The 9310-nt window shown below is 49.8% G+C and overlaps 1 long non-coding RNA gene across 5 annotated transcripts; it reads left to right on the top strand.

Moving 5' to 3' along the window:
- Nucleotides 1-402: 402 nt before the first annotated feature.
- Nucleotides 403-7998, top strand: LOC125326285. Of its 5 annotated transcripts, XR_007203736.1 has the most exons (18): nucleotides 403-1289; nucleotides 1415-1580; nucleotides 1660-1701; nucleotides 1802-1948; nucleotides 2070-2149; nucleotides 2227-3534; nucleotides 3660-3825; nucleotides 3905-3946; nucleotides 4047-4193; nucleotides 4315-4394; nucleotides 4472-4577; nucleotides 5470-5510; nucleotides 5611-5652; nucleotides 5747-5792; nucleotides 5894-5937; nucleotides 6020-6060; nucleotides 6146-6186; nucleotides 6297-7998. It is a non-coding gene; the product is annotated as an uncharacterized LOC125326285 (long non-coding RNA). The 5 variants fall into 5 exon arrangements; XR_007203737.1 differs by lacking the exon at nucleotides 6146-6186; XR_007203735.1 differs by having other exon boundaries at nucleotides 6146-7998.
- Nucleotides 7999-9310: the final 1312 nt, after the last annotated feature.

Genomic DNA, 9310 nt, shown 5'->3' with positions numbered 1-9310 from the left:
TGGTGATCACAGTGCCTTTGGAGATGGCTGAGGTGGACTCCTTTTGTATCCAGTGTGGATTCACATCACTGGTCATCTGAAAGCTAAGTTGGGGGCCAGGGCCTGGAGATGGGATGATAGCAGGGTAGTGGGTTGGAAATTCCTGGGAGAGATTTAAAAAGTAGTGTAGGGGAAAGGGACGCTCTCCAAGGGGCTTCTTAGGTAAGCTAAAGGGAGTAGCCCTACTTTTGACTGCAACTGTAGGGTGTGCAGCGCAGAGCAGTTCCAGTGTGTGTTGTCTTGTCCGGTGTGTGTTCTGTGTCTTTGGCTTCCCTTGGATCAGATCTCTCTGCCTTTTACCCTTAAGGGGCTTATCATAAGCATTGGCCATCATCTCCAGCTTCTTGAACTTTCGTGCTTCTCGGTAGGATGCCAATATCACTTGTTCTTTTACTAGTGGGCTTGGCCACATCTTGGAATCACATCTTGAAAGCATTGAGTCGGATCTCTTTTGAGGCCTTGTTCCCGGCTGTACTGCCATCCATCCTTTCCAGCCGTGAGCTGTAATGTCCTGGGGCTTGTAAGATTGTCAGGATATGGGAGCATTCTAAACGTGGCATTGTCTCTCACAGCCATCTTGATCATTGTGACTGACAGTTCTTAGAACAGGTCACTGTTACAGTCTTTTCTTCTGCTCCTTAGAGCCCCCTTCATCCACCAATGCCATACCATCGGTTGTCTCTTTTGGCATCGTCTCTGTCCTTGCCATCGTTCTTCTTGCCGAGAGCTTTTTTTATCATCCTCATGTCACACTGCTTGTAGTATAATGTGTTGTTTGAGTTTGTGTCTAGCCTGGAATTGCTCTGCCCTGTAGAGTAGTCCTGGCGGGGGAGTAGGTGGAGAAGAAAGGAGACTTTACAGGGAGCCTTTTGCTTTGCTCAGCCACCTGAGCCACGCCTCGGATGGAGTGACTGTGGCCAGTCTGTGTGGTGTTCAGTGGAGACGTGGGAGTGGTGCAGTGGTGTCTTGCAGTTTCATAGTAGTTTGTCCTAAGGCCCACTACTGTGGGATCCTAGGCAGTTTGCTTTGAGGAATGAGAACTTGGGAAAGGCTAAGCTGGGTAACTTTGACAAATAATTCTTTTGCAGAGGGAGAGCATGTAAACCTGATGTGAACGGAGGAGACCAGAGGAGCACAGCAACGAGGTGGGTCGGTGCCTGAAGTCCAAGCTACGGCCTGACTCTGGGCTCTACGTTTACCTCACTGTTCGGATTTTCATTTTGAAGATGCGAGGCACTTGGCACAGCAGGGTATTGGCACCGGGGGGACCGTGAGCTGGATGAGTATTGATTCCAGCACAGAAGTGGATGCTACTGGAGTTGTTGTATTAGTGATGAAACTATAAGTAGCCTTTGATTTTTTTTGTGTTTTACAGGTGGTCTGCAGCATTCAAATCGCTACTCCAACATGACAGACACCCTTGCAGAAAGAGGTCACAGTTGAGCACTTTCAGGTGGAACCTACCTTGGCAATGCAACACTTTTGGACACTACATCGGCATGTGCTTTTCCACTTTGTTTTGCCCCTTCTCCCCTGGGAAGGTTGGTCACCATTCAGCTTTTCAGGGGTGGTGTTTCATTTTGGTTATGTTGCAGGGCTGTTCTTTGTCTTTATTTTTAGGAAGTAAACCTGGATATCAGCAGTCAAGGTCAAGTGAGTGAGGTAAGCAGTGACCAGTGGACGCAACCAGTTATTGCTTGGGTGCCAAATTCTGGGGCAGCTCAAAGCATGCATTGTCTAAGCATCCATTTGTGTGTTTTAGGTGGCCCACTTGTATTATGCCTGCAGGGGCTGAACCCCCTCATGGACCAGCTGATGGAGCCAGTTTATCACCCTTGAGCTGCCCCTGTGAGCCTTCCAGAAGTATTACAGGGCTCTGCGATGAAGCCTGTACCTTTTCTGTTTGAAGGTGCCATCTGGGCAGCTTTTGGCAATGGCTGAGGAGTTGCGGCGAGTCGGGGAGGGAGGGAGGAGCGAGGGTCCACTCAAGTTTCAGCAATGCCACATCACCTTGTCCCCTCTTAACCCAGGGATACCCTGCGACGGCGGCGTCGGCCTAGGAGTGCGGCCACAGCGTATGAGCCGAGGACCGGGACGTTCTCAGGAGACGGTGAGTAGTGGAATTGTCGGGTTTTGGCTGATGTGCTGCTGAGTTCAGGCACTGATGTTTGGTTTTCTTTATTGCAGTAGACTAAGAGAGAACAGCCCTCTGAGGGCAGGAACTTCCCAGATGATGAGGCGGCCTTCTTTTGCACCTGATGAGGATTTGCATCCCTGGATATCTGAGAGCTAAGTTGAGGGCTACACCTCAGGGAGGGGGATGAGAGTGGGGTGCTGGGTCAGGACTTGGTGGGAGGGATTTTTGAATTAGCTTTGGAGATGGGGATGTTCACGAGAGGGCCCCTTAGGCCACGTAAAGGGAAAGCCTCGCTTTTGATCACAATGCTGAGGTGTGGAGGGCAGAGCAGTCCCGGTGTGTGTTGTCTTGTCCGGTGTGTGTTCTGTGTCTTTGGCTTCCCTTGGATCAGATCTCTCTGCCTTTTACCCTTAAGGGGCTTATCATAAGCATTGGCCATCATCTCTAGCTTCTTGAACTTTCGTACTTCTCGGTAGGATGCCAATATCACTTGTTCTTTTACTAGTGGGCTTGGCCACATCTTGGAATCACATCTTGAAAGCATTGAGTCGGATCTCTTTTGAGGCCTTGTTCCCGGCTGTACTGCCATCCATCCTTTCCAGCCGTGAGCTGTAATGTCCTGGGGCTTGTAAGATTGTCAGGATATGGGAGCATTCTAAACGTGGCGTTGTCTCTCACAGCCATCTTGATCATTGTGACTGACAGTTCTTAGAACAGGTCACTGTTACAGTCTTTTCTTCTGCTCCTTAGAGCCTCCTTCATCCACCAATGCCATACCATCGGTTGTCTCTTTTGGCATCGTCTCTGTCCTTGCCATCGTTCTTCTTGCCGAGAGCTTTTTTTATCATCCTCATGTCACACTGCTTGTAGTATAATGTGTTGTTTGAGTTTGTGTCTAGCCTGGAATTGCTCTGCCCTGTAGAGTAGTCCTGGCGGGGGAGTAGGTGGAGAAGAAAGGAGACTTTACAGGGAGCCTTTTGCTTTGCTCAGCCACCTGAGCCACGCCTCGGATGGAGTGACTGTGGCCAGTCTGTGTGGTGTTCAGTGGAGACGTGGGAGTGGTGCAGTGGTGTCTTGCAGTTTCATAGTAGTTTGTCCTAAGGCCCACTACTGTGGGATCCTAGGCAGTTTGCTTTGAGGAATGAGAACTTGGGAAAGGCTAAGCTGGGTAACTTTGACAAATAATTCTTTTGCAGAGGGAGAGCATGTAAACCTGATGTGAACGGAGGAGACCAGAGGAGCACAGCAACGAGGTGGGTCGGTGCCTGAAGTCCAAGCTACGGCCTGACTCTGGGCTCTACGTTTACCTCACTGTTCGGATTTTCATTTTGAAGATGCGAGGCACTTGGCACAGCAGGGTATTGGCACCGGGGGGACCGTGAGCTGGATGAGTATTGATTCCAGCACAGAAGTGGATGCTACTGGAGTTGTTGTATTAGTGATGAAACTATAAGTAGCCTTTGATTTTTTTTGTGTTTTACAGGTGGTCTGCAGCATTCAAATCGCTACTCCAACATGACAGACACCCTTGCAGAAAGAGGTCACAGTTGAGCACTTTCAGGTGGAACCTACCTTGGCAATGCAACACTTTTGGACACTACATCGGCATGTGCTTTTCCACTTTGTTTTGCCCCTTCTCCCCTGGGAAGGTTGGTCACCATTCAGCTTTTCAGGGGTGGTGTTTCATTTTGGTTATGTTGCAGGGCTGTTCTTTGTCTTTATTTTTAGGAAGTAAACCTGGATATCAGCAGTCAAGGTCAAGTGAGTGAGGTAAGCAGTGACCAGTGGACGCAACCAGTTATTGCTTGGGTGCCAAATTCTGGGGCAGCTCAAAGCATGCATTGTCTAAGCATCCATTTGTGTGTTTTAGGTGGCCCACTTGTATTATGCCTGCAGGGGCTGAACCCCCTCATGGACCAGCTGATGGAGCCAGTTTATCACCCTTGAGCTGCCCCTGTGAGCCTTCCAGAAGTATTACAGGGCTCTGCGATGAAGCCTGTACCTTTTCTGTTTGAAGGTGCCATCTGGGCAGCTTTTGGCAATGGCTGAGGAGTTGCGGCGAGTCGGGGAGGGAGGGAGGAGCGAGGGTCCACTCAAGTTTCAGCAATGCCACATCACCTTGTCCCCTCTTAACCCAGGGATACCCTGCGACGGCGGCGTCGGCCTAGGAGTGCGGCCACAGCGTATGAGCCGAGGACCGGGACGTTCTCAGGAGACGGTGAGTAGTGGAATTGTCGGGTTTTGGCTGATGTGCTGCTGAGTTCAGGCACTGATGTTTGGTTTTCTTTATTGCAGTAGACTAAGAGAGAACAGCCCTCTGAGGGCAGGAACTTCCCAGATGATGAGGCGGCCTTCTTTTGCACCTGATGAGGATTTGCATCCCTGGATATCTGAGAGCTAAGTTGAGGGCTACACCTCAGGGAGGGGGATGAGAGTGGGGTGCTGGGTCAGGACTTGGTGGGAGGGATTTTTGAATTAGCTTTGGAGATGGGGATGTTCACGAGAGGGCCCCTTAGGCCACGTAAAGGGAAAGCCTCGCTTTTGATCACAATGCTGAGGTGTGGAGTGCAGAGCAGTCCTGGTGTGTGTTGTGTCACTTGTCTTTTGTGTGTTCTGTGTCTTTTGGGCATCTTGTGTCACATGTTTTTTGCCTTACCCCTTTGAGGGGCTTATCTGAAATGCTGGGCATCATCCTTAGCAGCTCCTTTGCATTCCTTGGCCCAACGCTGGTACCCTTGAACCTTTGACTTGCAAGCTCGGACATGCATCGGAATCGCATCTCTCTTTAGCACTATTGAGTCAGACACCTTTTACAGTCTTGTTCTGAGCTGTATTGACAGCTGTGCACCGCAACAATCCCTTATAACAGATTAGGACTTGGGAGAATGTGAGGATAGGTAGAGGATTCCAACCGTACGATTCTCGGGCATCCATCTTTGCAGTTCTTGGCATAAGTCCTTCTGTTAGGGTCTTTTTCTGCCAGAGTTCTTTGAGCCTCATCGGCCTCATCTAGGTCATCTCATTGGTAATTCTTCTTGCTGAGAGTTTCCTCTCCTTGTTGCATCCCCTTGTTTGTCATCTCCTGTGTCACAGGTGTCTGTGTGTTTGGCCCGGGGCTGCTTTGCCCTGCTACATAGCCTGGGTGTAGGTGTAATAGGATAAGTCCTAGGGACTTGACATTTGTAATGTAGGGATTAGTTGGACTCAAGATGGTATTTCTAGATTGACACAAGATGTCTGGAGCTGCTAAGTTATGATGCAGCACTTTGACTTTTGTCATAACTTTCTTTCAGATGCAGATGGATTGAATCTGTGGCAGAGTGCCCCATACCAGGTGAGGGGGTTCCCACAGGAAGGTCAGTCACCGTTTGTCTTTGCAGGGCAAGTGTAAATGGTGACTGTGTTACAGCTTTGTTCTTCATCTTTATTTGTAGGAAGTAATGCTGAATATCAGTGGTCAAGGTCAATGGAGCGAGGTGAGCGGTGACTGGTGGACAGAATGAGTTGTTACTGCTTGGGTATCAGTTTCTGGTGCAGCTCTAAGCATCTGTTTTTGTTTGTGCATTTTAGGTGGTCCACTGGGAAGGTGTCCCGGCCCTGGGATGCTGGAGGCCAGGTGGGTGCAAGCTTAAGCTATAGGTGTGGTGTACTTGAGTTGGAGCGGGGAGGCTGTGGTTTCAGTCTCTCGGCATGTTTTTTTGCTTTGCTTCTCTGCAGGTGCTGCTGCTGCCCTAGGCATGCCAAGGGACAGAGGCGAGCAGGTGAGTTGGCATTTAGGTGGGGCGACTGATAGGTGAGAGGTACGTGGCAGCATGCGAAAGCGTGTCCCTTTTCGCTTTGCAGGTATCGTCCGGGCCACCTCCGGAGTCAGATGAAGATTTGAGGTGAGCCTGGGCCAGTGGTGCAGAGGGAGCCCGTGCATTATTCTTCTGGAGGGCAACAGTCGCAGTTTCTGTTTTGTTGTCTTAGGTACCACAAGTAGGTGCAGAGCCTAAGTTTGGAAACGGCTGGTAAGCGATGAGCCTCGGCAGTTATGAGGGAGAGGGGCATTGTGCAAGGGGTCACTTCTGGGACGTGTCATCACAGTCTGAATTTTGTCATTATTCTCTATCTTTTGTAGCTGCCCAAGTGGGCTGTGGGCCATGTATTGACATCCACGGTGCTGAAGCATTCTTTTCTGTCGAGGATGGATTTTGTCTGCTGGTCTTCGGAGAGCTAAGTGTGGGGACTGTTGGTTGGGAGAAGGCAAAAACCTTTGGAATCACAGGAGGCAATTTGAAGTTAGCTTAGAGGAGAGGGCTGTAGTGGGCCGGGCCCCTTGGAGTTACAGGAGAGGGGGTTTCTCTTCAGCATCACTCGAGCCTTTGCCGGGCCGGGCAGTTCCAACCTATCTCCATGTTCTCGTGAGCTTCGCATCGTTGGATGTTGAGTCTCGATGTCATTGTCCATCTTCTCACCTGAGGAGCCTGCCTTCAGGTCTGGCATGATTGCCACGGTCTAAATTTTGCCTACTCTTCAGTGTAGCCACGCTTTGGAGCACTTTTGAACATAGCATGCGGGCATCTCGCATCTTGGCCGTTTGTTGGTCGGTCATGTTTTGTGACGTCACTTCAGCCTTTGGCGGCAGAATCATTCTCTAGGGATCCCTTTGTATCACCTGGCAGTCGTTGCCTCCTTCTCTAGGCCTACTGCGCTTCTTGAGCATCCTCTTACCAGCTTTGGCACTAACTTCTCATAAGGAGTTTATATTTCACTGTCATGTACTACTGCCATAGAGCCTTCTTTCCTTTGGCGTCATCGGCCTCTGACTCATCTTGCGCTAGGAATCTTGGGTCCATCAGGTAAAACTGCTGGGCAGTTTCAGTTTATGTCTATGTTATGTGGTCTGTGTCCGTTGTCTTCAGTGTCATAGGGCTTTGTGATGTCTCAATGCTTTACAGGCATCGTTATGGGCCTTATTGGCAGCAGGAGTGCTTGCATACTTTCCTGGATTGGGCTTATTCTGGCATCTTTATGGTTTTGCTTTTTGAGACCAGAAGAAGTACACAAGGTGTTCCTATCCATCTTCCTTCTCAGTTTTGCTAGTATCTTTTTTTCATGTGCCATTCCCTTGGACTTCTATATGAAGTGTACTAGACCCTCCTCACTGCAGTAGTTTCGTAGCTTCTGTCGCCTCAAAGCATCCTGGTCTCAAGAATTTATCTTCTGAAGCGTTATCTCAAGTCTTCGTGTCATCTCTGCTTATATTTGATGCACTGGGTGTCCATGTGCTGCTTGTGCTTGGAGCTGCCCTGCCCTGGCACATTCAGTCATGGCTAGTTTGAACAGTTTTAAACTCTCATCTCTTGTCTATGGGCTTTTGGGTAGAAAGCTTATGGGCCTGGTGTGGGGATAACTCCTATCTGTCAGCTACTTGCAGACTGCCTCATGCTGTCTTGCAGGTCCCCGAGGCAGATTTTGATCCCTATAGTCACTGATGCTACCAATTTTCCCAGGATCTACTGTTCCACATCAAGGAGCAGCAGATGGAAGAAGATGTTAAAGCATCTTCTTTAGGGGGGAGTGTTTCTAGTAAGGGCTGCAGTCAGTGTGTAAGCTGAGGAAGGGGTGTCTGAGAGTGTGTCTGTCTGTGTGTGTGTTGACTGGCTCTAACCTTATGCGTGTGTCGTTTTTTGCCTTTCAGGTTCTTCAGTTCATTTTAAAATTTAGAATATGAAAAACCCAGCTGGTCCTGCCCATGCTGTGGGGTCAGTCAGAGGGACACAGGGTTCCTCTTCTCCTCTCTGCTGGGATGAACTGCCTAGGGAATACCATTTCTGACAGCCCAGTCCTACCTGTGTCCTTTGGAAAAGGGCAGAGGTGAAGAGGCAACTGCCAGAGTTCCTTGGGGATGATGGAGTTGTGGTGTTTGGCTGTGCCCAGAGGGGCAGGTTGGGCATTATTTGTGTGTCTGAGGACTGGGGAGCCGAGCTCTCAGTGCATTCCCAGCTCTCCCAGGGGTGGCAGCTGGTGCAGGGCTGGGTGACAGCCTCTGGTTGGGCTCGGGGCAGGCCCTGGCTCCGGCACAGACACGGGGTGGTTTGGGGCCGCTTGGGGAGCAATGGGAAGAAAATGAGGGATGGTGCTGGGCGGAGAGATCAGCCTGTGCTCGTGTCAGTGCAGCTGTGCAGGGCGCTGGGATCTGGGTAAAACTCCAGCTCTCCTGGTGTTCAGGGATGCAAGGTTTGAGGGACTGGATTTACCTAGGGCTTTCCAGGAACAAGGGGAAATGTAGTGCCAGAGCTGTGCCCCGTCAGGTTGTGTTTCCCTTTGGGGACAGGGAGTCTCTGGGCTGAGGTGAGATTGCTGTGTGAGTGGCAGGGAACAGGGAGCTCAGAATTGCAGGCACTGATGGAATAATTGTCTTAGGTCTGTTTGGTTTGTGTTTGTGAAAACTGGGATTTGGGCTGGAGAGGTGCTCTTGGGAACAACGGATAGAGTACATTTGCTCCATGGTTGTGTAAGGAAGGACAGGGAAGGGGCGTATTTATAAACTGTTCTCAGTATTTCATGCAAATTTGGGGTGGAGCAGCAATGCAGGTGGGTGGGTTTGGCCTGGGCCTGTCAGGACTAACCACAAAGAATCCAACCAAGCCCCTGACCCCTCAAGGCATTTGTGAAACACTTCCACAGCAACCCAAGTCAGAAATCCAGTGATTATGGAGGTAAAATTATAGGTAATTGCCTATGATCCGTGGGGAATTTCCTTTGGAATTATCAATCAAGGCAGAGCATATCTTTCAGCTCTTTTCCTGGTGTGCAGTTTCCTCTCTGGTTTAAATGAGTTTGTGTGCTCCTGTTAACAAGCAGTGTGTTTTCACCCTGAAATTTGGGGTGATAGTCTTTCTTTAGCGTTTTTCCCACAACTGAATCATCCCTTCCATGAATAGTCCATGTATTTCTACATAGCTGCTTTGGCTGTGGGTCAGAGAGAGAGAAGGGAAATGACTTTTTACGGGGGTGAAATTTCTCCAGGCAGGAGTGGGACATCATCTTGCCTGTCCCCAGAGCCCTGCAGGCGCATGGGAGTAGCTCAGTGCCGGCTCAATTCTCTGAGAAATAACAATGCTTTCTTTAGCGTTTTTCCCACAACTG

The sequence above is a fragment of the Corvus hawaiiensis genome, chromosome 5 (genome assembly GCF_020740725.1).
Source record: "Corvus hawaiiensis isolate bCorHaw1 chromosome 5, bCorHaw1.pri.cur, whole genome shotgun sequence".
In the NCBI taxonomy this organism is placed as follows: domain Eukaryota; kingdom Metazoa; phylum Chordata; class Aves; order Passeriformes; family Corvidae; genus Corvus; species Corvus hawaiiensis.
Note: the sequence above shows the minus strand (reverse complement) of the source record. Positions and strands in the feature narration are given on the sequence as shown.